Source organism: Ips typographus, linkage group LG2 (assembly GCF_016097725.1).
Source record: "Ips typographus isolate SLU linkage group LG2, UJ_Ityp_2.0, whole genome shotgun sequence".
NCBI lineage: Eukaryota > Metazoa > Arthropoda > Insecta > Coleoptera > Curculionidae > Ips > Ips typographus.
Window position 1 is genome coordinate 8,460,709 of NC_138423.1, and position 16,611 is coordinate 8,477,319.

General features: G+C 34.0%; 1 protein-coding gene and 1 long non-coding RNA gene across 3 annotated transcripts in view; one reads left to right on the top strand and one right to left on the bottom strand.

Annotated features, from left to right (window-relative positions):
* Positions 1 to 16,611, bottom strand: part of LOC145724730 (uncharacterized) — a 128,973-nt gene that overhangs the window by 43,048 nt on the left and 69,314 nt on the right. The window lies entirely within an intron of this gene.
* LOC145725110 (uncharacterized) lies at positions 11,867 to 13,937 on the top strand. Its single transcript, XR_014177171.1, has 2 exons — positions 11,867 to 12,548; positions 12,605 to 13,937. It is a non-coding gene; the product is annotated as an uncharacterized LOC145725110 (long non-coding RNA).

Consider the following 16,611-nt stretch of genomic DNA (forward strand, 5'->3'; position numbering starts at 1 on the left):
AATTCTCGGACAAAGAAATAAAAAGCCGTATTGAGTAAGCCTGACACAGATTCCTTAGGTTTAGAAGTGTGCTTGTCTGTTCGGACTTTGATATCGACCTGAGGTCCTGAGGATAAGATTCATAAAATGCTATGTCTGGTCCGTGCTTCCTTATGTTGTGGAAAGTTGGACACTGAATAATATAGATAAGCAATATCAGCAAATTGGAGGCCTTTAAGATGTGACTTTATCGCGACGAGACATACCTACGTGATATATAGTCTTCGATTCACACCGCGCGAGACAGAGAAGCAATGAAACATGCGATCGCAAACATCAATTGGTATGCATCTGAAAAAAGAAGTCCGATTGCCAAAACTGTTTTTTTTTTCATGAAAATATAAGTTTGATAAATTATTTTTTCCACTACTTACATGATAAACATTCCATTACGGACCGATTAGTAACTTGAGAAATTAGTTTTCTCTACCTTATGGACATCGGTAAACCAAAACGTCCTATGGGAGATTCAATGCATTTTATGACTATCTTTTAACTCAAATTAAAAAAAAAACTAGGCTAGATATTGCTGTTTTTTAAACGGCATAGGAGAGGAGACACTTCCTAGAAGCAGGCAAAAAGGATTTGCAAACCATCAGAGTTAGAAAAGGAGCTTAAACATCTGGAAAGGGTTTTCGGGTGGAATGGATACAGTTGACAACAATTCAACAGAGCTACTCGCCCAAGAAATATCGAACTACGTAGACAACAAACGGTGGATGTTGAAGAGAAAGTTGGTTGAACTTGTTTACCATACATACACAAGATCACGGATTGGATTGGAAGATTTTAGAGAAGCACAAGGTCAAGGCGGTCTTTAAACTAACCCGCACGGTACAACAGAGTCTCAGATCGGCCAAGGACAAACGGGATCCTTTATCGGCTTCTGGAGTTTACAGGATCCCTTGCAGCTGTGGATCCGTATACATTGGAACGACTAAACGTAGTGTCAACACAAGAATAGCAGAGCACAAGAGAAGTTGCGAACTAGGAAAGACCGAAAAATCAGCGGTGGCAGAACATGCACTTTCTAGAAGACATGATATACGTTTTGAAAAGGTGGAAGTTTTGGATCGATCACAACGTTACTATCCTAGATTAACTAGAGAAGCCGTTGAGATCTTTAAGCACGAGAACATCATCAACAGAAAGGAAGAGATCACTTTGTTAGATCCGGAGTGGAAACGAACCTTGCGCCAGACTTCTTGCGCGCCGATGCGCATGTGCAGCCTCCCACAGGTATTAATACGACCGACGCTCCAGCACTCCAGCAGTCGAGCCAGTCATCGTCGAGAGGTACGGAAGAGCACTTCGACCGTTAAGTCATCGCCTTTGATAATGTCCGCGGCAGATGTGGACGAAACGTCAGGAAGAAATTTCATTGGACCACGGCTTATAAGCATGGATAGATAAGTTTTGTATTTAACCGGCCTTCCTAGTCTGATACTTCTTAGGATGTTTGAAAGTCAATACAATTTTAATAGTACGTCAATTAAAAGTTTTAGAAGCATTTTAACAAAATGCTAAAATGACCATAATTTTCAAGTCACTATTTTTTTTATCTGCACTAAAACTACTTACTTAAAACTTTTTTGGTGGCAAAAATAACTTTGGCACATTTCCCAAACCTTTAGCTATTTAATAAAAAAAAATCACGTAAATAAAGTGGTAGATTGGGTTAAAATATAGGACTAAAAAGTTGCTCGAAATTCGAACCCGAAATTCTTGCATCTTTGTTCCACATCACTCTAGGAGCATCGTCGCTTAAACAGTAATATCTGCGTGAACACTGCCGTAGTTTTGTCCACAGAAACAAAGAACGAACATGTTTTTTTATATATTTTTTTTACACGTAAGCCAAGCATTGCGATCGTAAAGCCCTTTTTCCACTACTAACATGATAAACATATCATTATTGACCGATTAGTAACTTGAGAAATTAGTTTTCTCTACCTTAAAGGTCATTGTTGACCTAGGTCAAAAATAGAGTCTAATCTGTAGTTCTAGTCTGGCACAAACACAACAAAAACATTTTTTTATTATATATATATATTTTTTATTTTACTTAGGTAAATAATAATGTCAATGTCTATTAAGACATATGACATATGAAATATACTTGACTTGACAGAGACGGATAAATTAGGTTGCCTCTTTATGTTGTTGTTTTTTTGATCCTAAATTTTGTTAATAGTGGAAAAAACGCTACATTATCCATGATTTAGACAGCTTTTATTGACCTTATGTCTTAAATCCGTTGTCGCTTTGCTCCTCGAGATTTAAACTTGACATATGGCCAATAAAAGCTTCTGTCTGAACCTTGGTTAATAATATGCTATTTTTTCTACGACTCCTATGGAAAATAAAATTTTCCTCCTTCATTTGAGGGTTAAAAAATCACTTTTGCTCTCTAGGGAGTGAAAGTGCCACCAGTCAAAGTGAAATCAATGCGGTGTCTTTGACACTTTCTTGAAAAATTGACAAACTTATCCTTGATGACAATACCTTCTTTTTCATACAGGTATTAACCTAATATTTAACTGATGCTTTTTTTTCATAAAACGTACATAATAGTCTGGAGTAAACAGCTTTTTGCACCCTTGAACTTTGAAACCCTCTGCTTTGCGTCGGGTCTCAAATTGTTCGCGTGAGCAAAGATTGCACTTTCCTCCCTTGTTGCGCAAATAACTATTAACAAAAATGATAAATTACATACCGCGCTAATTGTTGTTGCTTTTCAACTACTACATAATATTGGTTTAATTTTAATTTTCTTTATTATATTTTATTGGTCAAGTTTCTGAAATCTTACACAAATTAGCAACAGTGGATTTAGTAATTGAGTATTAAAACCCACCAGTTTTAAACAGAATTAAGCTAATATTGTGGTTTAATTTTCAGAGAGGCCGTCTTCTTTCCTAATCCAATAATGCAGGGGGGAAAACGCCGTTTTGAAATAAAAATTCAACTCAGAGTAATTCAACTTGAAAAATCGGATAATGCTAAATTCTGAGATGCAACGTCTTATAATAAAGAAAGTAAACAAGCTAGAGGCATACAGTAATTTGATTCTTCGATAATATAAATCTGGGTGAAGTTTGGAGAACAATTCAAAATTGTATAAACACAAGCTCCAACAAAATATTGATCAAAATTGAAAGCTTGCAGTATTTATTCAAGGTAAATCACAATTTATCCGACAAATTTTAATTGTTGAAAAAAAATGTCTAAAAAAAGTCTAACAAAAATCGTTTTTAATTTAACGAAAAAAAAATTTCTTGGGTTTTCGGAAGTTAAAGAAAACTTCTAGGTTATCAAGCTTTTGTCAGTGTTAAGCATCACTGTCAGTGGTACTCACTTCATCAGGACTACAATTTAAGTGAGTTAGAAGGGGGATCCCACGCGAGTCCCGCCATGTCACTTACTGGCTATTTGCACATCTTAGGCCCAGTTGCACAACACTGGTTTAATCTTTGAAACTGGTTCAAGTCAGGAACGTCTCTTTGACAGCAATGCATTTCATATGGTTAAGTTCAACAACCAGTCGCAGTTCAACTAAATCGTTCTTGAACTGAGATTGTACAACAGAACCTTGGACCATCAATTAAAAAATGTAACTCAGGTGAACAGAACGAAACACGCGGACAAACTTACCAGGTGTCCAAGATCACCCTGGACATAAGAGATTACTATGTTTAAGACATCTAAGATACATTACTTTGTAAATCTAGGGAAAAAACTATGAGTTGTTCCTGATGAAAAAATCCGTTATATTTACATTCAACATAGATATAACAAACTTAACAGTCATGTTATGTTGTACTTGAAACACACTGTAAACCGGAACAAAAAACATAATAAAACAACAAAAGTCACTAAAACCGATCACTTTTGAAAGTGGTATTTCCACAAGCCTAACCAAACCAAGTTTCAATGTTCTGAGAGTCCACTATTCCAACTGTGATTTGTCTACAAATCCATTTGAGTAGTTAGGTACCTATTATAGTTTACTTATTATTACTAAAGTATAAATTAATTTTTAGAAAATAATTGAAACTTTTCTTTAGAAAAGAGTAACAAGCGAACAGAAAATATTTTATTATGGTAAGACACTATAATATACATTCCATTACTGTGTCAATTTCCGGACTGTTTTAGTTAACTAGTTAGCACTCGACAGTGGACAGTGGATTAAATTTTAATTTTAAGACTATTTCTAATAGTAAATATCAAGTTGTTAGACTATTCAGTGCAAATTTGGACTCTCACAAGTCTTGAATGTTTCTTGAATTAGTCCAAAAATCAGATTTTTTTGACAATTTTCGATTTCGAATTTTTGACGAGTGTTAAAAATTAACTTGTAAACCTCCCAGATGACTAGATTTGAATCCTCTTAAACCATTTTAACTAGTTCAGTTAAGTAAAGTAAAAGAATAACCCAGGTAGACAGTGGTAATTGCCCTAGACTGGTATTAATCTGATTAAGTTGATATACAGGATGAATGAATTTATTATCATGCATGCTGAAATTTGCTGCTCACTTTTTTGCGATTTTATTTCAAACGGGGTGGTTTAAAGATTCAATTGAAATAGCTGAAATTTATTTTTTATGCTAACCGTGCCTAGAATTGAAATACAGGGTGTTCAAAAGTTTAGTTTGAACTGTCAACATTTTTGAAACGTACTTAAATACTTAAAAAAAGCTATTCAAATTAGTACAGGGTGTTTAATTACAAAACGTGGTGTTTTCATGTGGAAAAAGCGTTTGCTGCAACTAAAACTACCAGTGAACCAAGCGTCTACTTGATTGGGACATTCTGTATAATAGTGTTTATAAAGTGGAAACATGACACGTGTGAAACGTCGTGAAATATGAGAGCGTCCTGGAAGACCTGTAAAAACACAGTTCTCTAAATAATTCTGAGATCTTTGAAGCAATTTTGATCGAATTTGGTACAAGTACTTACAAAATTGATAATCATTTCTTGGCAAAAAAAACTTTTGACGTGTCGTTACAGGAGAGTTGGTTCACTTATTTTGAGTTACATACATTTTTGTATCTCTCGACTTGGTTCAAAGTGATGATAAATGAAGATAATGAGATATTTTTTTATAGGTGGCTTCTGGACTCGGTAATGAGGTTTCTAAATCTTTGTATCAAATTTTATCAAAAGTTATAAATAATCTTTTTGAAACTTGCCACGGATCCGAGTATACAGGGTGTGACTGAGATGTAGTCAAAAAATGAAAGTTCGCTCTAACGCCATTTCTCGCAAAAATATTTTTTGGATTTCACAATAACCTTAATCGAGACTTGTGATCATCGAGACTATTTATAGACATTTTCGCCAGTTTGGCAATTAAGGACCGTTTACATTTATTGCAACATTTTTAAAATGTGGTTTATTTTAATTCTCTTGTTTCAAATTCAACAATTTCTTTAGAACCTTTCCGGAAAAAGTAGGGGATTTGCAAGGTTACACGTAAAACTACTCAATTTAAGTAAAAAACTTAAACTGCGCTAACCGGGCCACCCAAAAAAACTTTGAAAACAAAATCAAATGTTTTATCATAAATCTTAGCATGTTCAGGAATTTTAATGGAAATTTATGATATTGGATAAAGAAGCACACACACAAAATGTTGTTACTTTTAAGTTTCTTGATTCAAATTCAACAACTTCTTTAGATTTTTTCCGGAAGAAAAACGGGATTAGAAAAAATAGACTTAGAACTACCCAATTTAACTAACATTTCAAGAAACGTTTCAGCTGAAAATATTAAAGACAGAATAGCACAATAATGACGTTGTAAAGATTGTAAACAAATCACCAGTCGTTTATCATGGTTGAAGTCATAACTATTCGTACACCTATACCACCTTATTTTTAGAGACTATTAGCAATCAATATTTCAACTGAATGATATATTAGAAGTTCGATGAGATTTTGATAAACGGTTGAAAATGAAATAAAATACAAACCAGGGTAGAAAGTTTAATTTCTGTCTCGAGAGTTCTAACTACCTAATGTCTCGACAGAAATCAAACACTTTCCACCTGAGTATGTAATATACTATTTCAATTCACAAATTTGAATGAGTTAGCACAAATTGTGAGAGTTGAATGGGAGGCAATTCCCCAAAATTTTATTGCAATGTTGGTGGATAGCATGCTAAAGGTTTCGGAGTTGCAACGAACTGCTGGGAAAACGACAAGAACAAATGGGTTTGTAGCCCGCAAAGTCATCGGATATGAACGCTGTGGATCGGTTTTTTTTTAAATTAAAAACCGTTATTTTCGATTAATATTACCGAATAAAAATAAATCGTTTATTTTTATGGTAAAACATGATTTTTATTTTGTATGATTTTTTTAACCCACCCTGTAGAACGCGGTTTATAAAAAATGTTCACCTAAAGTGGGTAAATTGAAATGTAATGTTGCTAATCTCATTTTGGTGGCAAAAAAACTTACTTCTCTTGTTTTAAATTCAATAATTTCGAATTTAAAAAAAAAGGAATTAAAAATAACCACATTTTAAAAATTTTACAATAAATTTTGTAAACGGTCCTTAATCGCCAAACTGGCAAAAACCACAAGACGATATTGACCACAAGACTCGCTAAAAATTATTGTAAAATCGCAAATGGCGTTTGACCGAATTTTTCATTTTTTGACTCCACCTCAGTCACACCCTGTATACTCGGATCCGTGGCAACTTTCAAAAAGATCATTTAGGTCGTCAGAAAAAGACAGAAAATACTTTTTTATCCTCAAAAAAATTATTAAAATCGAGTGAATCAATTTGAAGAAACAGCCGCTCAAAAAATATAAAAATATTTTGCTGTCCCATTCTTTTTGACGAGCAGTTTGTTAAGGTTCAGGCGGTCGAAAGCTAATTCTTCTTTTTATTTCGGCAATTTGATTTTCTCTGCCTAACTTTAGAATACATATGTCCCAGGTATATGTAATTTTCGGGATTTTTCAGAGTTGTGTTGTCCATCAGCTTTATCCGTACGTCCCTCCGATTCATCATCTTTGTCTTGATCATGGTTCATCTCCTATCCAATCTGTTTAGGTGTTTGATTTAAAACTTGTAGCAAATCATTGATTTTGTTTTAAATCAAAGTGATATTAGAATGTTATTAACTGTTAGGTCTGCGTTTCTTGGTGAGTTTGTGTTTCCGCTTTCTTTTAAACACTTTAAACAATTTTTGATCTCTTCAACTTTTTCTTGAATCACTTTTCTTTTCTTGTTTTGCTGTTGCCTTTTTGTTTGTAAAAGTTTTGATAATTCATCTTCATGATAGCTTGTAACGTTACCTCTTTCTGATTTTATATCAACTACTTATTTAATGGTTTGTGCTACTGATGAGAAGATAAATCAGTCTCAAAACGTCTAAATATAAGTGATCAAGCATTTAATTTCTGTGTTTTATTACCGACCACAACTTTATCACCCACCGTACATACAATAAGGAAATTTATTGTTGTACTAGTATGAAAACGGAGTCCTTCTATCCCGGTAGTACAGGAGCAACTCATCTTACAGTTCTTACAGCTTTGGTGATCCCCATGCAATGCATTCTTAACTTGAACACCCTGTATGCATGCGCAAGCATGTATCACTTACATCATATGTCACAGAAATATCTAACTAGTCTAACTGTATATTCTAGATTTCCGCCGTAATTTCAGTATTGTATTCACATATCGATTTTTCAGCACTCACATGAAACTTTATAGTGCCAACATAAATAAATAATCTATTCAGTCGTTTACTTCAAGAAATGGGAAAATGTTACACCTTTTTCACGATATTAAAACAGCTTTTTCCCTTAATGTCCCTTGGGGGCAGTCATTTATGGCAAAGGATTTATATACGGAGACACGCTTTCCATTGGTGACTTTATCGATTATGTAGCCTGTTTTAATCCATATTTAGATGTGTAAGCTACACACTGTATAGGGAGCTTTATTTTGACCGAAGGTAAAACGGCCATAAAAATCCGTATTCGGTCGTTATAAACAAGAGTTTACGATTTGAAAATGGTTACGATTATTAGGGATTTAATAAAATTGCTTTTATAGTTTAGGTCATTTTGTTCAATTCAATTTATTACTAAACTAATGTTTTATTGCATTACTGAAAATTGCGCTGTCAGGCATATTTTGTTGGGTTAAATAAATTTTAACATTTTAGTTATGCGCTGTCAGATAAAGTTTGCGTATTCTAAATTTCAGTAGCTCAAGAACGCACGACTTGCTTGTGTACTCAAAAGCAAAATTAAAAGCCCGCAATTACGTGTCAGGCGCTTCTAATTTAGGCTAGGCTAGGCGAAATGTTAACTTCTGGAAATGCTCCCAGCTTAATATTAACGAGTTGACAAAACGTAATAAAACTTACCCTAATTGCGAGCTGGCTGTTGCTTTTATTACCAGCTGCGGAAATTTTCGCAAACTACACATTTGGCAATTTAAGATGTTCGTCCCAGTTTATGTATTATTCGGTGATTCTTTTAACAAAGATAAAAATATATTCTTTTCTGCCAAGTAAACCCCCTGAAGGAGAGCGCAATAGCCTACAACTAATCGTTTAGCATCGAATGCTGTTTTTAAAAACCTCAAATTTACTGATGACGGGCAACGGACGAATTGATATACGCCGCATCATTTGGTAAACACCGATCTGATTGGTTGAAAATGGTGAATTTTATTTTTTTTTTCTGATGCATTAATGGTGCTGTTCCTAGATTTGGGAACGCCATCTGTACTTCCTAACTCATAGAGTTGAGTACAGATGTCACCAGATGTTGCACAACTATCATTTCTGGCATCCAGTTGACTATACTGGAGTGAAGGTTTTGTTCTTTGGTTATCAAGCCCTATAGCCTCTCTGATGAGCCGTAACACGGCGAAACCGGTCAGAGGATTGGGATTGATAAACAAAAAACAAAACCTCACCATTTTCAACCAATCAGATCGGTAGTTTACCGAATGATGCGGCATTAATGGTGCTGTTCCTAGATTTGGGAACGCCATCTGTACTTCTTAACTCATAGAGTTGAGTACAGATGTCACCAGATGTTGCACAACAACTAACAAGTTGTTATGTTGGCAAAACTAAAAAAATATTTTTATTATACTTAACAGAAAATACTACATTTTCAACTGTTTATAAAATACAGTAAATATGACATTTTCGGAACAGCGCACGGAAATTTTTTCCCGATCCCTCTTTCCGTGCGCTTAATAATAAACATAGATATCCATGATACTAGATATCCTATGGCAACCAGAAGAAAAAAAAAACGAGTAATGTGTCTATAGCAACGATTTATTTATTAATGACAAATTTTATTTTCTGTCAGTGAAAATTAAGTATTTATGTATTTATTACATTTTGCAAAAATGAATTCAGATTGTGAAGAAAATCGGGATATTCCCGAAAATATCTTACAACGAGCGGCAGAAGTGAGTGCAGATTTATTACCAGTGAAATCCAGGTTGAGATATGAACAAGAATATAACAGTTTTACCGAATGGCGGACTCAGAAACGAATCAAAATTGTGAGTGACGATATTCTTTTAGTATATTTTTCTGAAAAAGCCAACACTATGAAATCCTCCACTTTATGGAGTCGATTCTCTATGTTAAAGAGTTGTTTGGCAATAAAAGAAAATACTCACCATCAATATCCAAAAACGATTGCTTTTTTGAAACGACAAGGTGTAGGATATACAGGGTGTCCCACGACGAAAGACCTCGATTGATATTGGAAAAAGTATAAATAGGAGAGTTTTGAAAATTTGGTAGGATACTGATGTGGGCATGCCCAATCCGACTAAAATATTTTCAAGATGGTTGCACTTCCGCTTATACCGGAAGTCGATCACAACTTTCTTATTTTAAATAGAACACCCTATATATTATTACATATTTGGATTCCTCACAAAATTTTGACCAACTTTTGTATAGAATGCCCTATGCCTATCTCTAGCCGTTTTCAAAATATTTGATATTTTTCCAAAAAAGTGACAGTTGCAACGCTCAACATATTTTTGTACTATGTTAAAACCGTATTTCATTTTGCAATGAAACTTTGGGTTATTGTAAATAAAGGATCGTTTTATTAAACTGAGGGTGCGTAACGACTCATTTGTATACAGGGTCGTCAAAAAAAAATCATAAACTTGCCACTAAAAAAAATGAAAAATCTCAAGTTTTTTAAATGGAAACCCCCATTTTTTATGACGGAATTATTTTGAGCATTAAAAATTACTATAAGTTTCAATTTACTTGCCTATACCTAAATCCAACCCATTTCGTTTTATTTGAGAATAAACATTTTTTTATTAGGCTGCATGCTCGGCTGCATGGTTGGAATTAGCTGGTACTCTAGTTGGCCATGCTTTTGACACACGGTGATATTGGAGAACTGCAAAGCATGTTATGTTGAGCGTTGCAACTGTCACTTTTTTGGAAAAACATCAAATATTTCGAAAACGGCTAGAGATAGGAAAAGGGCATTGTACACAAAAGTTGGTTAGAAATTGCAATTTCTACATTTGTATTATTAAGGATTGGTTTTGTTTTAATAGCTTTTATCTTCACAGATCCCGTATTCTTAAAATTTTCAATTATTTGCTTGACAGCTTTTCGTGATGGCTTTGGTTTTTCTGGATAACGAGCGGCAAATACCTCACATGTTCTACTCACAACTTTATCACATTCTCCGTAAATAATAAACAGATTTAAGTAATCTTGGTTTGAATAACGTAACCGCGACGGCATATTTGCAGTTGTCAAAACACTCAAAACTAGTGTTATTAACATGCCCTGCAGGTCTCCAATATCACCGTTTGTCAAAAGCATGACCAACTAGAGTACCAGCTAATTCCAACCATGCAGCCGAGCATGCAGCCTAATAAAAAAATGTTTATTCTCAAATAAAACGAAATGGGTTGGATTTAGGTATAGGCAAGTAAATTGAAACTTATAGTAATTTTTAATGCTCAAAATGATTCCGTCATAAAAAATGGGGGTTTCCATTTAAAAAACTTGAGATTTTTCATTTTTTTTAGTGGCAAGTTTATGATTTTTTTTTGACGACCCTGTATACAAATGAGTCGTTACGCACCCTCAGTTTAATAAAACGATCCTTTATTTACAATAACCCAAAGTTTCATTGCAAAATGAAATACGGTTTTAACATAGTACAAAAATATGTTGAGCGTTGCAACTGTCACTTTTTTGGAAAAACATCAAATATTTCGAAAACGGCTAGAGATAGGCATAGGGCATTCTATACAAAAGTTGGTCAGAATTTTGTGAGGAATCCAAATATGTAATAATATATAGGGTGTTCTATTTAAAATAAGAAAGTTGTGATCGACTTCCGGTATAAGCGGAAGTGCAACCATCTTGAAAATATTTTAGTTGGATTGGGCATGCCCACATCAGTATCCTACCAAATTTTCAAAACTCTCCTATTTATACTTTTTCCAATATCAATCGAGTTCTTTCGTCGTGGGACACCCTGTATACCAAAGAAATCCAAGATTCTTACAGCAGAACAAGTAACCAAATTTTTATGTGAAGCTTCAGATGGAGAATATCTACTAGCAAAAGTAATTTTAGTGTTTGGCATCTTCGGTGCATGCCGCAGAGATGATTTAATACGTTTGAGTTTAGATGATGTGGAAGATAATGGGCGTTTCCTTGTCGTGTTCTTACGAGATGGAAAAACTCACAGGTCAAGAAGTTTTACCATTACCAATGAAAATTGCAAATTCGATCCCTGTACAATTTACCGTAAATACGCAGATCTCCGCCCTAAACATATGGAGAGTAGAAGATTATTTGTTGCATACCGAAACCAAAGATGTTACGCTCAACATGTTGGGTGCCATACTATCAGTGGTATTCCAAAACTTGTTGCAAAATACCTAAAACTAAAAAATCCCGAAGAATATACCGGACATGGGCTAAGGCGCTCTTCGGCAACCATGTTGGTGGAAAACGGCGGTGATTTGCTCACTTTGAAAAGACACGGAGGATGGCTTTCTTCCAATGTAGCAGAAGGATATACCAGGTGTCCAAGAGCACCCTGGACATAGGAGATTAACATGGGAAAATGGTTTTGATTTTTTTGCGCCTGTACGGTTCATTTAATGGAAAAACATTTTAGATAAAACTTGTAGAGCACATTTTCGGCTATCTACTTGTAATTTTTTCAATACCGTAGATTTGACCATTAAGACGAAAAACGCATCTAAAATTCGGAAATTTTAAATCTCCCGCCAAGCGGTCGTTAAGGAAAGTTTATATCCGGTCGTGCTACCAACCTTTCAAAATCATAACAAATCGTTGTCAGTCATTCTGTAATCAAAACATTCAAAACAAGTTTATTTAGTAATAATTTTGAGTTACTACCCACATACTGCGAAGAAAATACAAATAAATCGTGATAAAAACACTTTATCAAGAGCCACAGCCCAAAAATCTGGTAAGTTGCGTTCATAACCTCATTCAATGTTTCTACTAAACTTATTTACTTTGTAGCAAAATTATTTAAGAAAACACTGGTTTTGCTTGCAAATATTTAATGAGGATGACCGAATCACCTATCTCAAGCCTCTTCATAACACTACCAAACGATTTAAAGTGATAAAAACAATGGACTAGGAAGGCCTGCAGATGTTTGAAGATAAGTTGCTTTACTATACAGGGACCACAAAAGAGGGTAAATACTTCCCTCAAAAGTGGTGCAATTTAGTGACCTATGTGACTGATAGTTTTATTGTATCCTTCTGTTTTGTAGTGTTATCAACACACCATAGTGTTTAAGTGGTTTTACATTGTATGATGTTAATAAAACGACATTTTTTATAACTGATTGTCAATGTTTTTTCCCATCTCTACAGGGTAAGGTAAGTACTGATATTTAATTAGCTCCATTAGTTAACTTGAACATCATTCACCTACAAGGATACTTGTAAAATGTCTACTAACCAAAAATAGCATTTGCAAGTTATGTGTAACTTGAGTTCACATTTGATTAGTAAAGGTATGTCCTGTGAAATGGTGTATTGAATTAGAAGCAAATTGTTTCCCTTTAGAGACTTCACTATCATCCAAACAAACATTAGGTTAGTAAGACAAAGTTGTTTTTATCATAGCTTGTATGGTGAAAGGTTCACCCACTCACACTCAATCTGTGGAACAATCACTGTTTATGTGGTAAGACCAGTTTTCTTTGCCACCTATTGTACCTAAGCTTTTCACTTGAAGAAAATGTATACTGCACCTTGAACTGTGAATAAATAATTAATACAAACGTTCAGTGTACAAAGTTTTATTTGGAACAATTGAGTGTGTGGAAAAAAGAACACAATTATAATGTTAATACCTAAACCTAGAATAGAACAGCTCATGTAGATAGCTCAATTGAAAAGTTGGTTTTTCGACAATACCTACCCATATACAAAAAGTTTTGTCACCTGACTGATAATTTGACTGTGTAAGTCCATATTCTCTTCTTAGAAGGGGTTTCTCAGAGGTTTTATAGCCAGTTTAAGATTATTCACATTTAACAGGCACATCAAATTTTGAGATTTAAGTCAGATATCAACACTGAATCATTTTAAGTTTTAGTTGCAACACTGGTGAAGACCCTCGCTGATGATAGTCCATGAAGTTAAGCACATTGAAACTAAATCACACCACTTTTGAAGGAAGTATTTGGCCCCTTTGTTGTTGTCCCTGTACAGTAGGAAACTTATCTTCAAAGATCTTCATTGTCCACTGTTTTCATCACTTTAAATCGTTTGGTAGTGTTATGAAGAGGCTTGAGATAGGTGATTCGGTCATCCTCATTAAATATTTGCAAGCAAAACCAGTGTTTTCTTTAAGAATTTTGCTACAAAGTAAATAAGTTTAGTAGAGACATTGAATGAGGTTATGAATGCAACTTACCAGATTTTTAGGCTGTGGCTACTGATAAAGTGTTTTTATCACGATTTATTTGTATTTTCTTCGCATTATGTGGGTAGTAACTCAAAATTAGTACTAAATAAACTTGTTTTGAATGTTTTGATTACAGAATGACTTGACAACGATTTTTTATGATTTTGAAAGGTTGGTAGCACGACCGGATATAAACTTTCCTTAACGACCGCTTGGCGGGAGATTTAAAATTTCCGAATTTTAGATCCGTTTTTCGTCTTAATGGTCAAATCTACGGTATTGAAAAAATTACAAGTTGATAGCCGAAAATGTGCACTACAACTTTTATCTAAAGCGTTTTTCCATTAAATGAACCGTACAGGCGCAAAAAAATCAAAACCGTTTTCCCATGTTAATCTCCTATGTCCAGGGTGCTCTTGGACACCTGGTATAGAAGAGTCCATACAAAGAAAAATTGAAGTATCCCGGAAGTTGTTTAGCCCTTGTAACTTGGAAACTACAACATCTGTAACAGTCAATCAAGAGAACCAAAGCACACACGAACACTCCGCTTCAACATCTTTAGCAGAGTCTTTAGTTCAACAAAAAGAAATGCAAAAGTGATTGAGCTTCAACAATAATACGAATTGTACAATAAATATTACTATTAATAATAACGGTTCTGTCCAAAATTAATTTTCTTAGAATTACCTACTTGTATTTTTTTTGTTAATTTGAGTTGTATGTACTTACATTTTTACTGTTTTAAAAATAAAAATAAATATTCCCGATTTTCTTAATAATTTTTTGCGATATTTTTTGTTTATGTTGATTTCAGGTATATAAGTATAATAAAAAATATCGTTCATTACTCGTCCAGAAATGGATTTTCCGTTCTTGCATGACTTCCCGAGAATTTGTCACGCGCGCACGGAAAAATCTTCATTTCTGTACTGGTAATGAAATATACTATAATTTTTAAAACTACTGTCAGTTGAAACTTTTTTGCGCACAAGATTTCCTGCAACTTTGACTGTCTCTAGGTACCCTTTATTGTCTCATCGGTCATAGGGTTGCTTTCAAATTATGTAACAAATAATATTGGAAATGCACCTGGCTTAAAATGACAAATGAAAAAAGCTACTGCGATAACTTAATAATTACCAAATTACACATTGATATTTTTCATTTATTAGCGCTTGTGTTTCTTTTGACGCGTTTTTATTTGGTTATTTATTTGAAAATAACCGAGACAAAATAAAGGAATATTATTATTATTAATATTTAAGAAAAAACGAGACAAAATCTGCTTATTTGCTTAAAGTTCTTCTCGTGCATAGACAAAGATTTAACTTACTACCTATGTTAATAACTATCAATTATCTAATACATATAATAATCTTAATTATTTAATTAAAACTCTCTTTAAGTCGGAAATAGTTGATCCAAAAGTGTGTTACTCTTCATTTTAATGGAACTTACACAGCTGAAAGAAACTCAATTACTGCAAGACTTTTGTCTATCGCGAAGCCAATTAAACTTACAACAAAATCGTGCTTCTCCGTCTTTATTTAAATTCAACGAAGTGAGGAAAGGTGACAATCGTAATTAGATAACTGCAATAAGCTGAAACTTTCATATATCTACCTACCAGGAAAACAACTTAACTAGGTGTATGTACAATATCTGGTTTAATTCTGCAAAATAACGTCTAGTGAAGTTGTTTTCTGTGAGAAAAGTTTGGAATTGACGCAAACTTCATAGCTAAACTCGAACAAAGTTGAAAGGCAATTTAATTTAAGTAAATTAACAAATTTGTAATAGCAGTGCCAGTCGGATGTTCCAGGGTACTAAGAACAAATTGACGCAAGTTTCCAATTTAATGCATGTATTTAAATTGTTAACGATAAGAATATATTGGATTTGCACACTAATTGTGCAGCAGGTAAAATACAGTGCAGTAGAGTGTTGCAAAATTAGGGTGATGTATTGTGTATTCTACATTCAATTTTAAAACAAAAATGATCTTGCAGATATATTGTCTTAAAAACCTTGTAAGGAAAATATGCATCTTATAAGTTTGCTCTCTGAAGAAGATTTTAAGGTCATAATTTCAAACTCAGTTACGATAAATACTACTTATTACAAAGGAACGGAAGATTACAGTTTTTTCGGACTAAATATGCATTTATTTCATGAATGCCTACGTTTTGGCGCCCATCGCACCATCTTCAGGACTAGATGATAAAGTTATTCAAAACTACACATTATGTCAAAAATAATAACGCGACACTACATTAAAACTTAAAACTAAGTGGCACGTTCACCAGCACAAGCAATCAGCCACAGAACACATATCCAGGGCTGAAGGACAGGACTCAAGACGTCCACAAAAATTCAGGGGCGGAACACCCAACACATTAACACTTAGTTAATTACGATTACGACCTCTAAAGGACGGTTTAAGGCAAATTTTTAAATAAAAGACTATTTTGACGAAACGCGTTTTACGCGCGACTATTCAGATAGGTTTCTAGCAAGGTTACCTGTTAAGGCGATAATCAAAACCTTCATGTTATGAATTTAACGCCTTAAGTAGAAACTAAGTGCTACGTTTTTAGAAT